The 25,009-nt window shown below is 41.8% G+C and overlaps 1 protein-coding gene and 1 long non-coding RNA gene across 2 annotated transcripts in view; one reads left to right on the plus strand and one right to left on the minus strand.

Annotated features, from left to right (window-relative positions):
* The window catches only part of PDE4D (phosphodiesterase 4D), a 1,282,340-nt gene that overhangs the window by 757,693 nt on the left and 499,638 nt on the right, over positions 1–25,009 (minus strand). The gene's annotated exons all lie outside the window — the stretch shown is intronic.
* On the plus strand, positions 244–15,122 carry LOC141278277 (uncharacterized). Its single transcript, XR_012330694.1, has 3 exons — positions 244–380; positions 12,941–13,030; positions 14,474–15,122. It is a non-coding gene; the product is annotated as an uncharacterized lncRNA (long non-coding RNA).

The raw sequence follows: 25,009 nt of genomic DNA on the forward strand, positions 1-25,009 counted from the left end.
CCAGTAAAGAAAGATTGCTACAAGATCATTGTAGAGACTATGGAAATTTCAAAGGGTAGTGAAAATGTACCCTGATGCCCGAAGTGAATAACAGGATGTGTGACTAAAGCTGCTGAACTAGACCGGCGAGCTCACCTCCGAACCCAGGAGTCGCTGACGTGATGTTTCGTTTTCTTTCTCTTTCCTCTTCCTCTCTTTGTCCTCATTTTTCATTCCACCCTCTGCCTCAGTTCTGTTTCCTCCCCTTCCATACTCTCTGTCCTCTTATCTGTCTCCTTTATCTTTTCTTTAATTGACATTAATGTGAAACTCAAGTAATTGAAAATTTGTTATGTATCATGAAAAAGTCTGTCTACTTCTGTTCTTCATGTTCCGCCCAGGTAGGTGCAATCTGTTTCTTTACTGGTAGTTTTACTTTGTGTGCTACATTGGTTCTTCGGAGCCACCTTCCAGCTATTCTGGAACGTGTGTGTGTGTGTGTGTGTGTGTGTGTGTGTTGCTGACAGGCAGGCAAAAGTGCAATGTCAATACTCTGTGAGAAAGAAAACGCTCCTTATCCCTCCCTGTCTTAGGAGTACTTGCTGGTATGCAGGCTCAGAGTACAACCAGCATCACAGACTGATCTCTTATGGCATTTTATAGGAGCAAGGTCGATAGAAGAATGGTATCCAAGAGGATTCAAATAAATCTCGTTTAAAATTTTGCTGTCTCAAGGAGCTTAATATTTTGTAATGCACATACAGTCTAAAAATGTTATCCTTGGATGGAGAAGTCAGCTGTTAAAAGCCTCAGGAACAAACACTCTACTTGATCTTAGCCAAAGGATTAAAGACTGTGAACACAATGGTGGAGTTCACAGTGCTCTGAGCTACACAAAGCCACTTTAGAGAACCTGCATGTGAATTCTGGGTCTTCTCAGCTGATGGCATTGAATGCTTCCTTTCACCTCATGATTTTATGTTTTAGAATGGAAACATTGTGCTGCTAACCCTCAGAGAAACAGGGTAAATGATGGGGAGACCCAGCACAAGGCACCCACCACCCTATACACAGAGAATTGGCCCTCAGACTCCTGGGATTATCTTGAATTATTAATAGGGTCTGTAGTATTCATTTATTTATTCCTTCAAAGATATTCATAGAATTCCATTTCAATTCTAGTCGGGACTGGGACCTATAATGGTTACAAAATTAAATACTGAAATACAAGAAATACAAAATAAGTCCTGCCCCAAGGCTACAGTTTTGGGAGGGAGGAGATAGCTCCGGGCTTAGAATTCAAGTACTTCTGCCACTTGCTCTCAGAGTGACCTTGGGCAACTTACTTCAGCCTTCTAAACTCTCACTTTCCCTTCTACCAAACAGTGATTACATCCTCCTCCTAAGATGTTGTGAGAACAAATGAGAGAACGTGAGACAAAGTGCCCTGGGTGCTATGACCACACAAAACCAGAGCACTGTAGCCAAGGAATTCACACACCCTAGTGTAGGACACAATGTGTGGTCCCAGGAGACACTGAAGAAGAATCAAGGGGTTCCTCAAAGAGGCAAATGATGATTTTCCAAAGGGGTGTGCTAGGGGCTCAGAGGAGAGAGAAATCTGTGACTAGTGAGGTCATAAGTAGTTTCCTGGGAAGAAAATGTGGTAGAGAAAGGGAACTAAAATGAATTAAGGACAAGCAACGTGCAGGTAGGCCTTAGTCCCATTGCAACTGATGTGGAAACCAAGGCTCAGAAATGTTATAAAACATGCCCAAGGCCACACTAGAACCAGTAAGTGGCAACATCTACCTTTAAAACCAGTTTACTCATTTATTTTTTAGTTACAAGGTCCAGGCACTTGAAATACTTAGCAAAAAGCTTTGAAGCTAGAAGAGGTTCTGTGTGTATGTGTGTGTGTGTGTGTGTGTGTGTGTGTGTGTGTGTGTGTGTGTTTTCGGAGAATGGGCATGAATTAAATGAGGAAAGCAAGATCATCATGAAAAAAAAACCTAACAAGAAATGCCCACTGCTTGTGACATATTTGAGGGGCTGTGACTCAAAAGTCCAGCTGGATAGAGGTTTACTTAGTGAAGGAGGAAGAAACAAAGCAGTAAAGGTTGACTGGGACCTGGGTATGATGTCAAGCAGTTCGAACATTTTCCACTATGAAATAAAGACTCATGGAAAGTCTTTAAACAGGAGGATGATCTAACTGAGATGGTTTTGGGAAGGCTGGTTTGGCATCACATAAAATAACCTAATGGGGAAGACATGGAGAAAAGAAAAGCTATTGACCTCTGGTGATATGTCTCTGGCTGAGGGTAGAGATCAAAGGAAAGGGGCAGATAGGAAGGAAGAGCTGGGACAGCTCAGTGCATGGTTGGAACTGGGAGTTGAAGGAGGTATAGCTCTGTTCAAAAACGAATGTAGGCTTCAAGCTCAGGTGCCCCAGAAGGGGTGATGGCTACATTAGCGGGAATGGAGACATCAGAAGGGTGCTGACTTTGCAGGAAAGAGAAGCCTGCTGACAAACACAGAGTTCAAGCGACAAGACAGTCAGATGCAATGTCCAAAAGGTACTTGTAGTAGGACAAGGCGTCTCATTACAGACAGTCTCTGTAGGAGTCCCAGTTCATGCTGTGGGTGTGCAGGATTTCCATGGAAGAGAGAAACTCAGAGACAGAATGATGGAGAACCACCCCTTGGGAAATGCCCAGTGTCCAGCTGTGAATACTAAAAATTTTTTTCTACAATAATGACCAAAGATTGACTGGAATTTTGGTTTTTTGCCTTCAGTGAAGCTTGAAAATGGTGGGCAAGCACCTAGAGGGACAGACAGAATCGGTCTTCTGACATGTTTATTTCATTCTTGCTTGATTATAAGTGTTTAGTTAATAACTATCCTCACATAGATCAGAATTTCATCTGAGGTTTGCTTTCCTTCTAACCAACTAAGGAAATGATAAGGAAGCAGCTAACTCTTACCATCTCGAACTTCACTGGCAGTGACACGTGTCCAAAACACAAGAACCCAAATATGTTCATAATCGTATTGTTTTAGGTCAGCTGCCAACACAGTTGAGCCTGAGCATCTCGCCTTTTAAGGAATGAAGGTTCATTCCTAATGGCTCATTACCTAAAAGGAAGGAATGGGATTTGAAATGTAGTCTAAGTACCTTTAATGGCAAAGGAAAGTTCTAGTCAAATGATTAACCGCTTGACCTGTTCAGTACCCATGCCTTCTGAAGAACATCTGCCTGTTCAGCCATGAAGTATGAACAGAGGGGCTTTTTCGGTATGATTTTCCCCCTTAGTGGTTTATTCATGCCATGATAGCAAATACATCTTTAAAATGTTACTACTTAGGTATACACAGTGAAATCTGATTTAATCTCTATTCCAGGGGACCCTCGTGAAAATATAGGAATGTAAATAGCTCCAATGTTGTGCAGGAGGTTTCCATGTAGTATCCAATGTGGGACTTTGCCTGTGTGCTCACGCGCGCGCGCACACACACACACACACACACACACGCACACCCCTCTAGCCATCTCTGGGCTAATTCAGCAAGCCCTGCAGCTGGCCTCATCTTCCTTTTCAGAATGCTTGAAGAATAATCATATCTGGCGACAAAGTGGAATGAGTCACACTGAGAGAAAAATTCTTCAGCAGAAAAGGGGCATATATGTGCCTCTTCAAGATGTTTGTATAGAAGGGACAAAAGAACAACCATTTACCAAGATGCCATCTGTGCTGCTGGCACAGCAAAGCCTAGTCCCCCGGGGCTTCCCCTGCCCTCCTGGTTCACGGAGCCCCATTTTCGGAGTCTTTCCCTCGGGGCTTATGTTCCACTGACCCATAAATGTTCACTGTAATTATACCAATTTTCCCCTCACACATGGCTCACCAGTCTTCTTGCCTGTCTCTATTTTTTAAAAATTTTGTCTTCAAACACCATGCTTTACAGCAAAAGCCTCTGGTAAGGTACATAGTAAAACCCACAAAACATAATTAAGGCATTTAGAACAACTCTTAGTAATAACATCTTAAAAATTACTGAATTACTAATTTATTGTGCAAAAAAAAATCCAAGAATGAATTAAAGTACCGGGTGGGTAGAGGCGAAAGGTCAGACAGAGGCTGGTCCAGTGGGCAGCCCAGCCCTTCAGCAGCCTGGAGCAGAATCCCTGAGCGACTGAGGTTTTCTGGAGAGAGGCTACCGGAGCTGACCTGGCCCGTCTCCTAACACCCACCGTGTCCACTGAGAGGCGCTCTTGTATATCTTTGAGACTCAGTTTCCTCATCTGCAGCACTAGGTCTCACATCCTAGGGCGGGTTGGGAAGATTAGGTGAGAACAACGGAAGCCTCTGCTACCGGTAGTTCTCCAAGAATGTTTGCTATTGGAATTATCTGGTGATGTCACAGAGGCTAAAGTCAAAGGTCAACCTTCTTTCTCAATAAATATTGATGAGGCACTCACAGTTCAATAGGGAGCTCCTTCAAAATCTAACAGAGTTTTTGGCTTCTCTGGAACTCTGTCATAGAAGAGCCTCCATATGTGAAGATAATAAGGGGTTGTTGGTTTGTCTCTGTGAGAGAAGAGGAACGGGGAAAATAAGAAGGTCTGAGAGGGAAAAGTGGCAAGATGCTGGGTACGTCCAAGTGGCCCCCTTGTGGCCCCCAAGCTGGTCCTACTGAGAGAAGACCTCGGTGGGTGAGGGTAGGCACTTATCTCTGTGGCTAAAGGGTAGAAGAGGAAAGATGAAGCCCCCTTACCAAAAACTTTTATGAAATTACTGCAGTGAGGAAATCTATTAAATATAGGTTTAATATTTGCATCTGTTCTGTTAAAAGAGAACTCAACTGTGACATAAAATATTGGAGTAGACAGCCATAAAATAGAATGAAATAATGCCATTTGCAGCAACATAGATGGACCTAGAGATTATCATACTAAGTGAAGTAAGTCAGACAGAGAAAGACAAATACTACATGATACCACTTATATGTGCAATCTAAAATATGATACAAATGAACCTATCTACAAAACAGAAACAGACTCACAGACATAGAGAACAGACTCGTTGCCAAGGGGAGGTGGGGTGGGAGAGGGATGGATTGGGAGTTTGGGATTAGCAGATACAAACTACTATATATAGAATGGATAAACAACAAGGTCCTACTGTATAGCACAGGGAACTATGTTCAATATCTTATAATAAACCGTAATGGAAAAGTACATGAAAAAGAATATATATATGTATGTATATAAAACTGAATCACTTTGCTGTACACTGGAAACTAACACAACATTGTTAATCAACTATACTTCAATTAAAAAAAAAACTGGTGGCGCAGTGGTTGGGAGTCCGCCTGCTGATGCAGGGGACGTGGGTTCGTGCCCCGGTCCGGGAAGATCCCACATGCCGCAGAGCGGCTGGGCCCATGAGCCATGGCCGTTGAGCCTGCGCATCCGGAGCCTGTGCTCTGCAACGGGAGAGGCCACAACAGTGAGAGGCCCACATACCGCAAAAAAAAAAAAAATTAGAGTAGAGGTCAGACAATCCAATCTCCTATTCCACAGAAGGGAAACTTGCCTCAGGCCACACCACAGGATAAGGACCCTGTCAGTACAAGGCCTCTACTCCACACACTATTCTGATTCAGAAGCTGGTGTCACAGCTTGGATTGTATCCTCCAAAAACGATATGCTGAAACCCTAACCCCCAGAGCCTCAGAACGTGACTGTCTTTAGAAAAAGGGTCTTTAGAGGTAATCAAGTTAAAATAAAGTCATTAGGGTGGGTCCTAGTACAATACGATTGGTGTCCCTATAAGAAGAGATTAAGACACAGGGAAAAGACAGCCACCTACAACCAAGGAGAGGGGCCTGGAACAGATCCTTCCCTAATACCTTCAGAGGGAACATGGCCCTGCTGACCCCTTGAATTCAGACTTCTGTCTTGCAGAAATGTGAGACAATACATTTCTGTTGTTTTATGCTATCCATTTTATGATACTTTGTTATGGCAGCCCTAGGAAACTAATAGAGCTGGCTATATGAATCTTAGTCAAATAACAGACTAGGAGGGAGGGTTTGGTTTCTTGGGAGGAATTTTTAGATGACAGGAGAGTCACTTAACATCATAACTTTGAAAAATAAATCCACTTCAGATATTGTCTTCAGTGCAAAGGTCCGTAGAAATCGAATTACACAAATTTACAGTCCAGAGAAGGGGAAAAAAAAATCAAGTTACTATTCATAGAAATTTAAGCAGGGTTTATGACTGGAAAAATAAAGATGGCTATAGTGACTGTGGAGCACTGTGACTAAGAACTCCGCCTCAGGTATCAGACTGCCTGGGTTTGGGTCTCATCTCTGCCATTTGCCCAGTGTGTAACCTTCAGTAAGCCGCTGACATTCACTGATTTTCAATTTCCTCAAGAAGAGTGTTGTGTAGACTCTTAGAGATGGTGCACTTGAAGCACTCAGGATGGCATTTCACCTATGGTGAACATTAACTGAATTTTATCTATTGTTATGATTACTGATGACAGATAATTGCTTTCAATTTTAAAAATATTTAAAGGCAAACACCTAAAAGTTAAAAACAAAAACGTTTTATTTGTTTGCTTTTCATCTTTTTGGATGACACTTACTTTATGTTTTATTTGTATGTAATTTGTTCCAGATCTCTTATTCTGGAGCATTTCATTCCTTGGAAAGAAATATAAGACTTAGATACCAAATGTGAAGATCCTATTCAAGAATATGGATAGCCCAGTAAACTATCTACTTACCCAGAAAAGTACAAAATATTTTATATACAAAGTCATTATTTTCATAGACTTGGGAGTATTTCAAAATAAGGTGGCTGAGCTCTGATTTGGACCATACCTATCATAATACCGAACTACTGGTGAGTAAACCAAGCTTATCTTCTCAATGGTTATTGTTCAGAACTGGTCGCAGGGATGGAAATTCAATTGCCTTGTCACACACATCTGACTTGTTGTATTGATTTGTTAGGCCAAACCTAAATTGCAGTGCTTAGTAGATTCAGGAGAGAAAATGTCTGAAGACTCAACCAAGTCAGAAGTTGAGAAGCTGCTAGAAAAGTAAAAGGAGATAAACCCTCTACCCAGGGAAATGGGGGATCTTGTGGCTTATGGGAAATAGAATATTTGTTATGGGAAAATCTGGAAGTTAGATCAGCTGGTATCATAGTCATGTTATGGACATGCCAAAGGAGAGAGAAGACAATCTGCTGAATGGCGTAGCTCTGCTCTATGAAATCTCAGGAGCCAGTTCCTGAGAGGGCTACCCACCTGCATGGGAGGACCAGCTATTTAGATACTCCCAGCAAATGAAAATATTCTGGACAGGCTATTGTGTTATGCTCGAGCTATTAAGCCTTCCTTTCAGCATAAAATTTTATATTGCTTTTTTAAATGGGGGATTTTAGCAATATAAATATATCAACCCTCCATGTTTCTGAGGATCACACTTGAACCTTGGAATAAATGTCTGATAATACACCCAGAGAAAATCAGGCTTCATCTAGAAACAGAGGGACTACTACTGACACAGATTCACTTGTGGAAGCTCCAAGGGTGAGGAGATACATAGCCTGCTGTCTCTGCATTCCAACACGGATTAGCTCAAACCCCCACCCACCCACCCCACCCCCCACCCCCAGCTTCCAGAATGTCAGGCTCTGCCCTAAGGGCCTCACACATATTGATTGATGTATCCTCCTAACAAAGTTACAGGTAGGTACTATGATTACCCTCATGAAAAAAATATATTATTTTTAATTGTGGTTTAAAAAAACATAAAATTTACCATTTGTAAGGGTATATAGTTTTGTAGTGTTAAGTATATTCACAGTTGCTGTGAACAGAGCTCCAGAACTTTTTCATCTTGCCAAATTGGAACTCTAAATCCACTAAACAACAACTGTGATTATTCTCATTTTATGTAAGAGAAAACTGAGGTACAGAGAGGTTAAGTAACTTGCCCAAGGTCACACAGCTAGTAAGTGCCAGAGGCATAATTCAGAAGCATGAAGTTTGTCTCCAACACCTGGAGTCTTAACTATTTAGCTATGCGAGAACACCATTTGAAACAGAAAAACAAACACTGGCACTTAAAAATTTGTTCTTCTGTATGGGCAGTATACTTAAACATGATTGAAAATAAAAAAGACATATGCATATAAATACATATGTGTGGATACACATATACATATATGCATGTATACATATAAAATCATACACACAGAGAAAGCTCTATATGTATCATCTCTTTGCATTTGAGTTTTCCCTTTTTTCTACAGGTAAATACTTATTATCTTATTGTATATTTTTTTGAAATATCTTCACACATATATAAGTATGAACTGTTATACCTTCCCCCAATTTTTACACAAAAATGTAACCTCCTATACATACCATTTTATAACGTCCTTTTTTTCACCCATCATTCGTGGAGATTATTCCATATCTACTTAGAGAGCATATTATTCAATTATATGGAATATAATTTATTGAACCACTCACCTATTGAAGGGCCTCTGTGTTGGTTGCAAGCTTTCGCTATTACAAATTGTTCTACAAAGAATAACCTTGAACATAAGTCATTTCAAATATGTGAAAGTAACATGTGGAATAAATTTGCAGAGGTGGAATCACAGAGTCAAGAGGTATATGCATTTGTAATTGACAGTCAGGCATCAATAGATATTGTCAATTGCCCAACTCACAAGCCCACCAGCAAACTCCTCACAGCCCCACTAACAGAATACCTTACCAAACTTTTAGCTTTCTGTCAGTCAACTAAGTGGAAACTGGTATCTTAGTGCCACCTTAATTTGCCAAAAGCTGAAGTTTTAACTGAAGGATAATAGCATGGACACCAAAGCATAATGCTACTTGTTTGAGCATTAGTGTCCACAGAGAATTTATATAGCATATTACAAGTATTTTATCATTGAGAACAAAAAAAAACCAACTCACTAATTTATTTTCTCTGTTAATGTTTTAAGTATTTACCACTTCCTTTGTAAAGTATTTGACTAATATTTGTGAGTGGTAAATAGTTACCCAACCTATCAGAAATGAAATCCTAGGACTTTATAGGAGAAAGGAAAGGAATATCCAGTCCATTCCTACACATAGGAACGTTGGGGGGAATTATTAGAACGTGAAAAGGAAATAAGGTGTACAGACTAAGTCTATGTGCATGGGTAGAAGGACGGGAGAAGAAGACAAAGAGATACTGATTAGGCCAGAGCTAATAGACTGGACCATCTCTGCCACCACCTCCCCACTCAGGTCTAAACAACCATCATTTGGGCTCCAGCAACTGTGGCTTAACTGGCTCCCAACATCTACACCCCAGCTCTGCCATTTCTTCTCCACAACACAGCCAGAATGATCTTTTTAAAGTAAATCTGATGAAGCCACAGCCCCATTTTCTCTTTTTCCTGATTTTTCCTGTTAAGGACTAAATGTTACGCCCCCTCCCCTGCCAAATTCACATGTTGAAGCCCTAACCCCAAATGTGATTGTATTTGTGAGGTGATTAGGGTTGGATGAGGTCATGAGGATGAGGCCCTCATGATGGGATTAGTGCCCTTCTAAGAAGAGACACCACAGAGCTTGCTCCCTCTCTCTCCACCATGGCAAGAAGGCAGCTGTCTGAACGTCAGGAATTGAGCCCTTACCAGAAACTGACCGTGCTGGCACCTTAACCTCAGATTTCCAGCCTCCAGAACTGTGACAAAATAAATGCCTTTTGTTTAAGCCATCTGTCTGTGGTATTTTGTTATGGCAGTGCAAGAAGACTAAGACATTTCCTGTTATAGTTTCTCAAAGCACTGCATAGCCTTCCTATAAAGGGATTATTAGAGTTTAGAACTAGTCATGGCCACTTGTAACTTTTGATTATTCATTCTACTGTCAGCTTCAACAGAGAAGGAACTGTATTTCTTTTTTTTTTGAACATCTTTATTGGAATATAATTGCTTTACAATGGTGTGTTAGTTTCTGCTTTATAACAAAGTGAGTCAGTTATACATATACATATATCCCCATATCTCTTCCCTCTTGCGTCTCCCTCCCTCCCACCCTCCCTATCCCACCCCTCTAGGTGGTCACAAAGTACCGAGCTGATCTCCCTGTGCTATGCAGCTGCTTCCCACTAACTATCTATTTTACATTTGGAACTGTATTTCTTTTTGCAAGTAAGTGTTCAACAATTATTTGCTGAATGAATAAATGCTAAGATGGGCTGTATGGAATTTCCAGATCAAAGACAAGTTGAAGGCTCAATTCAACTTGATCATCTTACCCTATATAAGCATGTGCACACCCCTCCCTCCCCCAGGCTATTTGTAACCAATGGTATCTTCTATGAGGGAGGCACTAATAAATGAAAGGTCATTTTGTTCTGTTGAGCACCTTGGTAAATCTGGAAGTTAAAAGATGGAGGAGCACAAGGAGAGAGGTAAAATGCTAAATCCCATTAAGTGAGAAAAATGTGAAGCTCCTATGAGCAGCTTTTGGATGAGGAGAGATACAGAAGGCGAGGAAGGGAGAGAAGGGCCAAGCAAAATCGCAGAAAACTAGCACCTTAGTGGTAGACATGACTGGGTAACTTACTTTATAAGACTATGAACATCTATTTTATTTTTTTATTGAAATATAGTTGATTTACAATGTTGTATTAGTTTCTAGTGTACAGCAAAGTGATTCAGATATATATATATATATATATATATATTCTTTTTCAGATTCTTTTCCATTATAAGTTATTAAAAGATATTGCATATAGTTCTCTGTGCTATATTGTAGGTTCTTCTTGCTTATCTATTTTATATATAGGAGTGTGTATGTGTTAATCCCAAGCTCCTAATTTATGCCTCCCCCCGTTTCCCTTTGGTAACCACAAGTTTGTTTTCTATGTCTGTGAGTCTGTTTCTGTTTTGTAAATAAGTTCATGTATAGAATCTACATATAACTGATATCATATGATATTTGTCTTTCTCTGTCTGACTTATTTCACTTAGTATGATAATCTCTAGGTCCAAGACTATGAACGTCTAAATACTATTCACTTCACATTATTTGTGAATATAAATTGCTTTTATTTCCTCAAATCATCAATAAGGTCTGATAGATACATAAATATGTGTGGATAAGTTTCCTTTCATGGGAGAAAGAAAAGGCCTGTGTTCAGGGGAAAGAAAAGGCTGGTGTCTGGGAAAACGAAGAGAGAGACGCAATTCTACCACTGGCCTTGGTGGTGAAAAGGGAGCTCAGTGATGGCTCCTGTGAGCTATTCCCTCAACTGAACTATTCTGCTGTTGCAGAGACTTGGGACCTGCTATGATCGGGAGGTAGGCTCTGAGTCCCCTGGAAATTCTTAAAAGCTTTGGAGAGAATATGGGACTTTTCACAAGCTGCCCAATGGGGTTTTGGGCCAGTTTTATCTAATAGATCTTAGGAAACAAGGTGAACTCAGTTGACTCCTATGAGGAAGAATTTCCATATACCAAAAACAATAAAAATCTCGACTAAAGTTTAACTTGGGCAACTAGAAACCAAGCTTCTGGTTGTTCCTGAGCAACTGAAAGTTCATATTCATACACCCAAGTAACTACCACCACCCCTGCACTGGGCAGATGAACAGTTCAGTTGGTAACCTTGGGGTCTGATTCCATCCTGGAGCTCTGTTAATTGCAGAGAATGATTACAAAGAAGGATTATATGAGGGTGTGTCGTATGTTCTTATGTTCAACAGTGAGAAAACTTTAAGGAAGTAGGAACATGAAGTAAGGTTGTACAGAAAATTCCTAGAGAACGTGAGAATTAGAAGGACTTGATTAACTGAATAAAAGAAGGAATGACATCTCATTTTTGATTGGGTATGTAAAGAATGAGAACCTGAAACACAGGTTTGGTCATGAAAGTGAGTTTATAAAGGAAACTCATGGTATTGGAAGAATCAACCGTCACTGGGGAAAAACACAAGAAACGGCTGACTTTTAGATTCTATGCTTGGGTGACTGATGACAAATGTAATACAGTAAACCTTCGGGCCATATCACACAATAAATGTGTGACTAAATTTTTGTTCTGTTTTTGCTGGGGAAATCAGACTGCCTAGATAAAATGGAAGACTTGGATTGGATTGTCCAGAGTAGCTTTGTAAAGGTTTGGCAATGTGGTATCACTAGCAGAAAGCCATTTGAATACTAAAGGTGGTACAGGTGTATTCTGCAATTTAGTTCTAGGTACAAATTCCCAGTTGCTCCCCAAGCTGGCAGCACAAGTCTCTAAGCCTACTGTTGTGCTTCCCCAGAACACACTGTCCAGAGCAATCAGCTTTGCTTTGAAGGACTTTAGACCAAACCACCATCAAAGGCAGGACATATAATATTTCATCCTTTAAATAAGGCCAGGATGGGGAAAGAAAGAACTATTCGATAAATAGTATCTGGAAGCAAGGGTCTGTATAGAACCAAGAGAGGTTTAGTCACTAAAAATCAAAAAGAAGACCCTTAAATCACCGAGTCCTTAACTCTGTGCCCACCAGGGGAGGACAGCTCCATGCAATGTTTCCAATCAGAATCAACATTCCCACCCGAGTGTACGTGACATTACTGACTAAAGACTACCCTCTAGTGGCCTTCTGGAAGAACTACAAAACCTGGGAAAGTGGAAAAAATAACTGTGAAAGAAATGTGATAAGGAAAAACGAAGAAAACGCGATAAAAAAATGAAAAGAAGATCTGTTTTATTTCCCTTTAGTACCAGGGAAAATAACTGATCACTCCATATAGGAAATGCTGATACAGTGGCAAGCATGCCTGTTCATTTCTTTGTTTTTTGTTTTTTGTTTTTTTTTTTGCGGTACGCAGGCCTCTCACTGTTATGGCCTCTCCCATTGCAGAGCACAGACTCCGGACGCGCACGGGCCCAGCCGCTCTGCGGCATGTGGCATCTTCGCGGAACAGGGCACAAACCCGTGTCCCCTGAATCGGTAGGTGTACTCTCAACCACTGCGCCACCAGGGAAGCCCGAGCATGCCTGTTCTTAATTATCTAACCTACACGACATTGCCGGTAGTTCCAAATGTATGTCTATAGCTTTGCTGTTTACAATCTAAACAAAGCACCAGAACAGGGACATTTCTACTGATGTCAAGTTGACTGTACAATATAAAACATCCTTTATAAAAGTGATCAAAATACAATGATCCTGAGAATTGTGTTTTTCCTTCACTATCAGTCACATCTTTCTCAATTAGCTGTTCCGTACATAGGTAGCTGGTGTAGCCGGTACAATAGAATTAGTCAACTGAGAGTCAGAAAATCTGGGTGGTTCCCTAGTTCCACACACTTCAGTCGGTTTGATGTTAGGTTATTCACTTAACCTTTCTGAGACTCATGTTTTAAAAATATGCAATGTGTAAATTGTTGCTCTTCAGTCTCCCTGGGTTTGGGAGACAGTGTAATGAAATATGTGTACTTTATAAATTCTAATATGCTACATAAATATTAGCCACTATGAGTCTTAAAATCTCTAGGTGAGGAGGAGGTTGGTAAGACATTATTTGTCAAGTTTATACATCGAATCAATGACTGAACTGAGAACAATTATCACACCTTGTTTCCTAAATTTTATCACTCTAGAAATCCTATTGTGTTATTAATATTTTTCTTAGCAGTTTCAGTAAGTAATATAGACCGATGGCTCTAAATTATGAAATAGCTATAAATAAACCATAATTAAATTTCGCCCCATGTTTAATTATTCTGAGATACAAGAGCTCAGCTTTTAAAAAGGACCAAATAGAAGGGGTTTAATAGATTAGACCTACTGACACCATCATTATTTGAGAAAGATCTATTTCCTAGGTTTATTCTAGGAACTGACTGTCTTCTCTCTGGTGAGAGCTATCTATATATCAACTTTGGCAATGGGGTGGAAATCAGCTGACTCTTTTTACAACACCAGTTAGGTTGGAAACAACTAGTTTCTGATCGATCAAAGTTAAGCTATTTTCAAGGAGCTTCATTAGGCTGCAATCCATCTGTTTTATTTTTCCAAACCAGTGGGGTAGTAGACACAAGGTCATGACATTTGGAATGACATGGCAATGTTATAAATCTTGGTATTTAAGTGGTACTTTTGTTTTTATGTGTAATTGTTTTACAATGAGAAAATGTCCCTGGAAATTAGAGGACTGTTTCAAAAGGAGTCATTTACTCCAAACAATCTTGTTCTAGTCATTAATTACAGGAACAACAAATCTTTCCTGCCAAGGCCTTATGGACTAGTTAAATTGCAACAGGAAATACTGAACTCAGCAGAGTTTGTTATTTTTTATTTCTAGCTTAGAGCAAGTTTATCCAGGACTGGGAATGAATTTAATGCTTTGTGCAACATGTAGATAGCAATTCACTACATTTTCTTGTTTAAGGAAGCAAGATTCAAAAGGAAGACATCCACAGGAGGCACAGAAATAAAGTGAGGATAGGTGTTTCTGAAAATAACCCTCTGGAAAAAAATGTGGCTCTCTTGAAACTCATCAGAAAAACAAGGTACTTGAGAAATTCTACAAGTTTTCTATATATTAGAATCACCTGGGAGTTTTGCACAATCTCTATGCCCAGACTTTAGTCCACATCAACTAAAAGAGAACCACTGGGGGCTTCCCTGGTGGTGCAGTGGTTAAGAATCTGCCTGACGATGCAGGGGACACGGGTTCAAGCCCTGGTCCAGGAAGATCCCACATGCAGTGGAGCAGCTAAGCCCATGCGCCACAACTACTGAGCCTGCGCTCTAGAGCCCGCAAGCCGCAACTACTGAGCCTGCAATCCACAAGTATTGAAGCCCACGCACCTAGAGCCGGTGCTCCTCAACAAGAGAAGACACTGCAGTGAGAAGCCCGCTCACCACAACGAAGAGTAGCCCCCCGCTCGCCCGCGCGCAGCAACGAAGACACAATGCAGCCAAAAATAAATAAATAAAATAAATAAATTTATATTTAAAAAAACTCAGGGCTTCCCTGGCGGTGCAGTGGTTGAGAGTCTGCCTGCCGATGCAGGGGACGCGGGTTCGTGCCCCGGTCCGGGAGGATCCCACATGCCGTGGAGCGGCTGGGCCCGTGACTTATGGCCGCTGAGCCTGCGCGTCCGGAGCCTGTGCTCCGCAGCGGGATAGGCCACAACAGTGAGAGGTCCACGCACCGCAAAACAAAAACAAACAAAAAAAGAGAACCACTGGGATGGGATCCAGACATCTACATTTTTTAAAGTTATCTAGGTGGTGCCAATATGCACCAGGTTTGAGAAACACTTTAGTTGAGAAATACATATCTTAGAGCATGAAAGTAATGCCTTTTTCTGGGACCAGTCATGGTATGACCACAGACTATTGTTATAACCTCCCTATTCTTATAACAGCAAGTAGCAAAGCTTCATTTTATAGGTATGTATGCAGAAGAACAAAGCACATGCAGGTGAGAAGCAGGAGCGATATGGATTAAATCAATGGACCAGCAGAGAATATAGAAAATGAGTTCAGTAGTGCCCACAGGATTCCCTGCTAGGGACTGCCAGGATACAGACAAGTACATGGCCAGATGCCTTTAAGGAACTGACAAGGAGGGTCACCGATATGCAAGCAACTCAAGAAAAATGAAGTACAAGCTCCAAGTGAAATACGGGCTCCAAATGAGTTATAAGCAGAGTTGTACTGCAGGGCACAGCAATAATGGATGTTAATGATGGAGGGGGGTTAATATGATAACAACCTTAATATCGCCACCTGGCTGATTCCAAGGATTTTGAAAAAAACAAATGCACGGCAGGAGGGAACATATGGGATATGCGAAAGAAATGTAAACATAACTTTATTTGCAGGCTCTAAGGCAGTAGTTCTCAGAACGTGGTCCTTAGCCCTGCAGTGTCAGCATCGCGTGGACGCCTGTTAGGAAGGCACATCCTTGGGCTTCACCACAGACCAGCAAAACAGAAGCCTGGGGATGGGACTCAGCAATGAGTTTTTACCAGCATTCCAGGTGATTCGGGGCCTCCAGGGCATTCTGGTGCATGCTGAAGTTTGAGAACCACTGTTTTAAGGTTTTTCTTGAGAAAAAAATTCTCTCTATGGGCTAGGATGTCCTTGGAATGATATGATATGAAACTGACCATTATATCAATCACGTTTGCTGAAGTAGAGACATTATACCTGTACAGGGTCATATATTCATGGATGCTTCAACACTGACAAGATCATTTTTGCTGAGAACCACTCCAGAGGACAGCAGTCTTAGTTAAGGTCTTAAAATAGAAAACTAGTTATTGAAAAAAATATCAGGACTAAGTAAACAGTGATGTCAATGCAAATTTGCTGACTCCAGGTACTAAGAAACATTTACAAACTTATACTTTGTATAAGACTTATAATATTTTAGACATCTGACATGACCATATCACCCTTTCTCTTCCTAACTCTATATTTCACCTTATTAAAAAACAGAAATATTATACAACTGCAAGAGTGAACCAACTATAATTTCATGCAACAACATGGAAAGATTTCACAAACGTAATGGCCAGACACGAGAGTATATAGATTCTGACTTCACCGACATAAAGTTTCAAAACAGGAAACGAATACAAAATTTTTAGTGTAAGCCCAGTTTTAGTATCTGGTGGGTTAGTAAGTGGAGGGAGGCTCCAGGGAGGCCGTTTCTTGACCGGGGTGCTTGTGACGCCAGTGTGTTCACTCTGTGAACGTTTACTGACCTTTACACTTGTATTTGATGCATTTGTATTCATGTGTTCTTCCGCACAAAGTTTACAAAAATGTAAGAATAGGATTCATGCCGCATTTGAATTTTAAGTCAGGATGTCTTCCTTCCCTTTGGCATTTAAAGACGTTGGATGTTGGAGTGCTGATCTCAGTAAGTGTTTAGAAAGTTGGGGCACGTCATCCACTGCAGTGGACGAAGCCCAGTGGAGAGTACTATGTGGTCCTTGGACTCTAAACATTTGAAACAGGACCATGGGAATGGTCAGTTTCCAGTCTTGCTGGGCAATTCATTCTGGCCTCAGTGTGGACCAAGTTAGGACAAGGCATCCTGGGAAGTAGATAAGGTCATGGACGGTGCCCTAAATAACCACCTGGTGGTCTGTGCCTGCACGTTTGTCCCCCAGCCTGTCAGGGTCACACTTGTACGAAGTCACTGCCACCATCTCAAGTCCCGCCCTCAGTCTTGATTTAAGGCTTCCTTGGCGTCCTCCCCACGCCTCTTTCCCTCCTTCTTCCCTCCTCCCTTCTCATCAAGACCTACCTGTTCTCCATCTCATTATCTCAGAATTTTTGATGTTAGCCAGTTCATTAAACCAGTGGTCCCCAACGCTGGTTGCATACATACTAGTATCCCTTGGAAGTTTTATAAAAACACTGATATCTGGGCTCATTACAGAACGATTACACAGGAATCTCGGGAGATGCCCAACCCCCCGTGGGTGCTTTAATAAATTACGAAGTTGACAGAACATCATTGACATAGCTTTTCTCCCTAAAGCCATATCTGGATCTTACTGCAGCCTGAGGGACTTACTTAATGAAAGGAGTGACAAACTCAGCTTCTTGTCTTCTGGTGCCATGGAGCTCTGGTTCCCTGGGCTGCCCCAAAGCTGCAGTGCTGACCGACTCGACCTGGCTGAGGTCACAGGCTTCCCTAGACACAGCTGGGCCTTCTTCTGGGGACTCAACACTGGAGCAATACTGCCACTTACACTCAGGAGTGCCTGCTGAAAGCCTTGTTTCTTTGAAACAAATAAGGTTTGAAGGCATCTACTGAAGAGCTAATGGTGTGGTCATTGCCCTAATGGATTTTTAATGAAGTGTAAAGTTCTCAGCTGATAGTCAATAAGGTGTAAAGTTTAACAGATATATTGCATGAGTGTGAAATTATATCCTCTCTTTGATTCAAGTTTATTATTTCTGTTTTCTGAAAACTCAAGTATCTTAAGTGTGAGAAAGACATCTATTAAAATGGCTACTTTCTTTTTTAAATACCGTTTGGAGTAGGGGTGGAAAGGATTTGTCCTTGACTTTCTTTGGTGGGAGTAGTTATGGAGATGGGAGGGGAAATAGTAAAGGGAGGGATTTCCCAGCTCAGGTGCCTTGACCGTCTCAAGTGACTCTGGAGTGATAATGACCTAATGGCAGCCAACAAGACCATTTGCTGCCGGTTCTGTAAGATCAGTGCTCCTAAGATCACTGCATCTAAGACCAGGGTTGAAGCATCTGTCACCTGGGTTCAATGCCCTGCTTAGGTCAGGCAAAGGGCAGCCTTGCCCTGGGGGGCGTGGGAGGGCATGCACTGCCCCTTCTCCAACGCTGCCTCCTGGGGGGCATTGGTGGGACCTGGGAACAAGCCCACACAGAGGCCGCGTGCTCCTTTTACACCATGACCTGGGAAATGGGTCTTGGAATTGCCTACCCAAATGGCCCAGCCCTCCCACTGGGCCCATGCAGTCCCATTCCCCCATCTGGCCTCTAGGGGGCAGAAATGTCACCAGTGTGCACACCCCTGGGCCTGAGGGGCTGCTGCTTGGGGGGTAAGGATAGAAGGTTTGGTGTCAGAACTTGGGCGTGGCAGGTCCCCACACGTGCATAGAGGTGCCTCATTGTTCCAGGTGGAGCTGGATGGATAGAGCAGAGTGAGTGGGCCATGGGTTGCTTCCCCAACACTGAGAGACTTAAAAATGCTAAACTTGAACCTGGCCTTCCAGACTATAATGAAGGCATATTTGTCAAGGTGGGAGGATAGACTTTTGACACTGAGGGAGATGACAGAATCTAAACATTAGGCCTCTCTATTTGAACTTGACCTTCCCGGTCATGGTATGTAGGCTTATTTATTGAGGAAGGAGTCTCAAGCTTCCTTGAGTTAACAGTTTGTTAGTGTGATTTATAACTTTTAAATATTTAGACACATCGTGTGTAGCCCTCCATCTGCATTCTTATCTCACAACCTCACAAATTACAGAAGTAGCCCTGCTCCAAGCCCCACCCTAGACCCACTGAAACAAACTGTCTCAGGCTGGGCTGGTAAATTTGAATTTCAACAGGCTCCTCAGATGATTCATACCCATGATTCATTTGCCAAACACTGCCCCGGACCCTTATCTCCTCTCTCATTTTTCATACCAAGTCCTCGTGTCAGCAAAGTCGTGTTGAGTAATCCATCTGCAAGCAGTGAAAGCCAGTGAAGGAGAACGGATTATTTTGGAATAGGAGGCACATACCAAGTTCAACTCCACTCTGTCCAGGAAACAGGTTTACTGAGCCCCATGGCCTGTGGCTTCCATTCTGATTTTTCTTAGTCTACAGACATCTCGTGGGAGCTGTGATGGCCCTCTCAGCGGTCACTCCAAGTTCAGGTCATTTCCTCATCAATAGAATTCTCTCACTTTTTAGGTTGGCTGTTCTTCCCTACCGATTCCTGAGTCTAATTCTTTGACCCAATATCTATTTTCTCTCCCTAACCGTCTCTACTCCTCGAAGCCTGGAATTTTCATTTACCATACAGTAGTCTAGCTCAGAGCTGCTTGATCTCTCCCGCCATGTGAGGAACAGTTCTTGCTCGCACAGAGCCTGTTAGCAGTGCATTATGATCAGCTGGGGAGCCTTAAAAAATTCCCAGGCCTGGGCCACATTCCAACCAATTAAATCCCAATCTGACTATGATGTATGATGTTTGTGTGTGATAAAAGTACAGGAAACAGACGAGCTTTCATTATTCTGCTCACACATCAAAAATTTCAAAGGACTTTTTCCCCAGATACCCAAAGACTTTCTGGCCATTTCTGTAGCATTTTTACAGCATTAAGCAAACACTGGTTGTGAATATAATTCCAGCTTTTTCAGCTCTGCCCATTCCATGAACACCTGTAAGTGTTGCCCACAGAGGGGCGTCCCACCAAAACGCACCCCAAGAACTTCCATAGAGAAGTCTCATGGCTAAGGACAGGTAGCACCAACATGGCTTTTCAGAGCTTTAGATGGGGGAAGAATTTTGTTAAACTCCTAGGTCCTTCTTGGTTTGCAAGAAGTGTTTTTTTTTTTTTTTTTTGTCCCCTTGGCACTATTACAAAACATTCTAGGGACATATGTAGTCCACACCCTGTAATTTAGAAATTTAACATGTACATGTAGTTCATGGGAGATGAAAAGTTGTACTTGAAATTCAAGTGCAGTGACTTAGCAGCGAGTTGGACGTTGCTAATGACACCATTCTCCCCCTTAATAAGGAGGGAGTACCAAGATGCTTGTATCAGTTAAATACTGTCAAGGTGGTTCCTAGTCTAGTGATTTTGTAGATAGCAGCATCATTTTCAAAATTAAGAAAAAAAACGCATCTAAATTAAGCCAAAGAAACTGATATGGATCCATGTAAGTTGGGATTTTAAAGTCTTTATTGTTTCTAGGCAATTTAGAAAATGATTTTGCTAGTTGTATAAGAACTTCTAAACCTGACCCTCTAATTTTTAATTGTTGGAGCAGTTTTCAAGTACAAATTTCATAAAAAAGAAGAAAATAAAACGGAGAGAATGAAGATAATACTACAGATACCATTTGTCAAAGTTACCCTAGGTAATTCCTATTTTCTCAATGTCACCAAACAGGAGCACTTTGGGGATACAGTGTTACCTGCCTGGATTATAGGCATGTGCTAAGAGGTTGAACATGCATCTCACAGGTACATTTCCAGAAGTGCAGGTGATGCCTATGTTGGATTTTGTATCAAGGCCAATTTTAGTGACTAATCTGACGAGAACTGTACTATTTTCCCTTATGGAGGAAGGGACAAAATCCACTTCTATCAAGAAGGCCTCAGGGCTTCCCTGGTGGCGCAGTGGTTGAGAGTCTGCCTGCCGATGTAGGGGACACGGGTTCATGCCCCGGTCCAGGAAGATCCAACATGCCCGCGGAGCGGCTGGGCCCGTGAGCCATGGCCACTGAGCCTGCGCGTTCGGAGCCTGTGCTCCGCAACGGGAGAGGCCACAAAAAAACAAGGCCTCTGTGTACAACTCTGTCCCACCTCAGACTTAGTTTCCAAGTTAGAGCACCAGGGTTAGTATATCCTTTAAACTATTAGCCTGTATCCTGGGGCTGGGGGACCCATCTCTGCCTGGAGAACTATGGGAACTCCCTGATTGTGCTAGGGTATTGATTATTATCAAGATAGCTCACATTAGAGAAGGTGATTCACATGGAATAAAAATTACATACTGCTTGAAAGGAGAAAAGGGAACTTCCCCAAAGTCACGTGGATCCTTAAGGGATTATTAGGCTTTAGAAAATGAAAGATAATTTAAATTCTACCTTCTGGTTAAGAATGGTCAAAAAATACATGCTACTCCGTTTGGCTGCTCGACAATTCTCTTAGTAGCCAGAAGGTGGCGCTTACTTCTTAGAAATATCAAACAAGAGCGTGAAAAACCAATTCCACAGGGAACCAAAACAGTCTCACTTAAAAATGTCTTTCAGTAGAAAGGTCACTTGGCTTTTACAGCGTTACAGACAATTATCCATCAGATACATGAGCCAGTTATGCCCACAAATGTATACAGTTGATGGGAATTATAAAGTAGGATATGGAACAGAATGGTTCCTGCTCATTACTTATTTAAATTTATTTCTCTTTTTAGTACAATAAGTAAATTAACATATATTGATTTCTCCTTAGTGTGTTCAGTGCTGCACCAAATTTAAAATGATGATACCCTTCTACCTGGAACTTATAATGAAAAGGTGGCTTGACAGAGATTGACCACCTCTAGGGGCATCTCCAAGGTCTAGCTCAGCTCTTCAGACACATAGTCCATGCTGTGCTCCCACCAGTTGGAGCCCACCATTTCTCACTCCTGTCCCCATCCATGCCTGCCAGCCTCAGGACTACTGCAGTCTCAGACCATCTGGTGTGCAGAGCCTCCAGCCTTTTAGCCATTTCCCTCCTTCCTCCATATTATCCTCAGGCTTTCTGTCTTATTTAAAGGATAAAACAAGGAGAAATTCGGTACAGATATTCGCATCGTTTAAAAAAATCAGTGCATTTTTCATTTGTATATATTTGTGGCTTTGGGCAACAGTGGAAAAATCAAGAATGATTTCTATGTTTACTGACCTTAGGCAAATGCTGTGAGACAGACATCCCTGGCTCAAAATGAAAATGGACTCACTGTTCCTGCCGGCCTCGTTTCCTGAATACATAATAGGGCAGAAGTTGACATGAGAAAGTAGCATAATCAGTTAGGAAGAATTTGGAGGAAAGCAGAAAGAAGTTAAAGAAGTAGGTGCAGAATGTGGAGTAAAACTGAAGAGCCTGGGCAGGAAACGAAGGAGAAAGGAGAAAGAATGGAAGCGACAGAGCAGAGGGAAGTCTGAATGTGTTCTAGAATGTCCTGGAAAATTCGTGCTGTCGCACAGAACATGGGATGGACGATGTCCAGGGAAAGAAGCAGGATTTCCCATGGAGAATTTTAGACTCATCAGAAAGCCTCCTAAGCTCTTGTGTCCACATTTTCCTCTTCTATCCAGTTAGGGACCAACTCGCTTTTCCCACTACTGTTCAGTTGATTTCTGCTGGAGACTCACATACCCAAAATACCCAAGCCTCCTACATCCTGTCTCACTTCAGCTGTGTCCTAGGTGGTAAGTTTAATCACCCTTGGAGAATGCTCTCTCATGTTACCTCAGTGAATGTTTCAAAACTCTTGTCACTCTTTTCAAGTCCCCTGACCTGCTGGGCCCACACCCTGGCCACCAGATGATTCTGCAACCTGCTTTCCTGCCCACAGCTACTCTCCATGAGCTCAAAGCTCCCAGGAGCAATCGCCCACATCCCTTCTTCCTCATAGCACACCCTCCTTTTGTCTCAGGCCAACCTCCCATCTGGCTGCAAAAGGTAACAGAACAGAATGGAAACTGTATAAGCTTTAGACTAAGAAGGTTTGGGTTTGAACACCAGTGTTTCCACTATTCTTATGAGCAAGAGACTCAATTTTTCCAAGATTCTGTTTTCCCATGTGTAGAAATTGCTCTCTGCGATGTTTTGGGGTTTGCTGACGTGTTATTTGTGAAGGCACTTTCCACACTATTTAGCAATAAATTCCCTCAGATCCCTGTTAACTTTAAAACTGAAGAACTTTAAGCCAAGGAAGTAGAAAACTTTTCCATGTCACGAGTGCTGGGACCAGGGTGATGGGAGTGACCTAGTCCAGGCTCTGCAGATCTGTGACCTCACGCTTTCCCGTGCCTCACCTACCACAGCTTCTCTGTATCCATCCTTTCTTGTTTTCAGGCTCTTTCCTCTTCTCTTTGGTCCTGAGTTCAAATGCCCCCAGGATTCTCTCCTGGGCAGTCTCTTCTCCATCTACAGGTACATTCTTAGATGATCCTCTGCACTGTAATCAGCCCAACCTTGGAGATGAATGTCAAGTCCACATCTCCAACCCCAAGACACGTTTTCCCTTGTTCCTGAGTGATGTGAAGGCATGTCTGAAGGATGGTCATCAGCCTGTTTTATAAATTCGCAGACTCAATTTCAAGACATTAGGAGACCCTCAAATTTAACAAGTGAAAGAAAAATTTTTAAAGAATCTAGTTTATCAAGAAAGGTATTCCTACAGACAAGGGAATGTTACGCTTTCCTTCTGTTACCTTTGGCCTGAATCACAAACCAATATTATTTTGCAGACTTCTCATTAGCAGCCCCAAGTGGCTCGCTCTCTCTGGCCGTAATATACACAGTAGAAGGGACTGCAAAGGGCCAGGCTGAATCTGGCTGGACAGAAGCAAAACCATTTCCCGGTTTCTGCCAGGTCAGCCTTCTATGTTCCCTTTAAATGGGACACGAAGTAATATTCCTAAATTCTGATGCTGACAGGACTGTTTATCTCCTCTACACTCATGAGGTTTGCTGCTAAGATTTTCCCTGATTTGTTTCCAAGCACCTAATCTCCATATACAAGTGACCATTTTCTGGACATTTACTTCTGGCCCAAGGGCTCTTGCTCCTATTGTTAAGCAAACGTATCCTTCTTGTCTTGCTCAGAACCATCATAGAGTTTTGGCAAAGATTGCTAAGCGGGTCAGCTTTGTATTGGTTCAGGTCTCCCCTGCACTAACGCACCACAACTGTTGACGTCTCTGTTAATATCATCGAGGCCCCAACTCCTCCCATATGGCTGTCAAGGCCTATGTCTGTATGTACAGACTTTAGATGATAATGACTACCTACCGCTCTTAACTTTAATGTTTTCCTCCCCAATTAATTTCCTTTTGCTGTCCAACTTGCACATGCATATGTGTACACACACACACACACACACACACACACACACACACACACACACAAACATAAATAAAGGTGCCTGTCATTGGTTACTTTTTGCCCAAAGAATGAAACTCTGCTTTAATAGTAATTCAATAAGGTAGATTTATTTGCTGTTAACAGACAAATAGGAAAAGAATTCCTAAGCCAGTAAGAAATTATTTTTGAGACTTTCAGCTTTCTTTTTTTTCCGTACAATGGTAAGAACATTAGACAAGAATCTAGCTGGGGGAAAATGCTGTACTTACAAAAGCAATGTAGAAAAACAACAGGCCTGTGCAAGAAAACTCTTCAATAAAATCAAATTGTATCTCTTTCAAGGTTGCCAATGCTTGGCATATCACTGTCTGGGCCAGGTGATTTGTCCTTCCCAGTCTTAACTCCTAGATATTTTCCTCTAGTTATGACTGCAACCATCATCTTGGCCTCAGAGGGGCACTGTCAGCCCCTTCATGTATCACAGCTGAAATATTTAAAAATTACCTCTAAAAATCTGAAATAGAACAAAATGGAAAAATAACTCAAGATAACATAAAACTAGATACTCTGGCCCCAAATTTATGTAAGAGGTTCACACCCCCAGGAATAGGTTATTTA

Source organism: Tursiops truncatus, chromosome 3 (assembly GCF_011762595.2).
Source record: "Tursiops truncatus isolate mTurTru1 chromosome 3, mTurTru1.mat.Y, whole genome shotgun sequence".
In the NCBI taxonomy this organism is placed as follows: Eukaryota; Metazoa; Chordata; class Mammalia; order Artiodactyla; family Delphinidae; genus Tursiops; species Tursiops truncatus.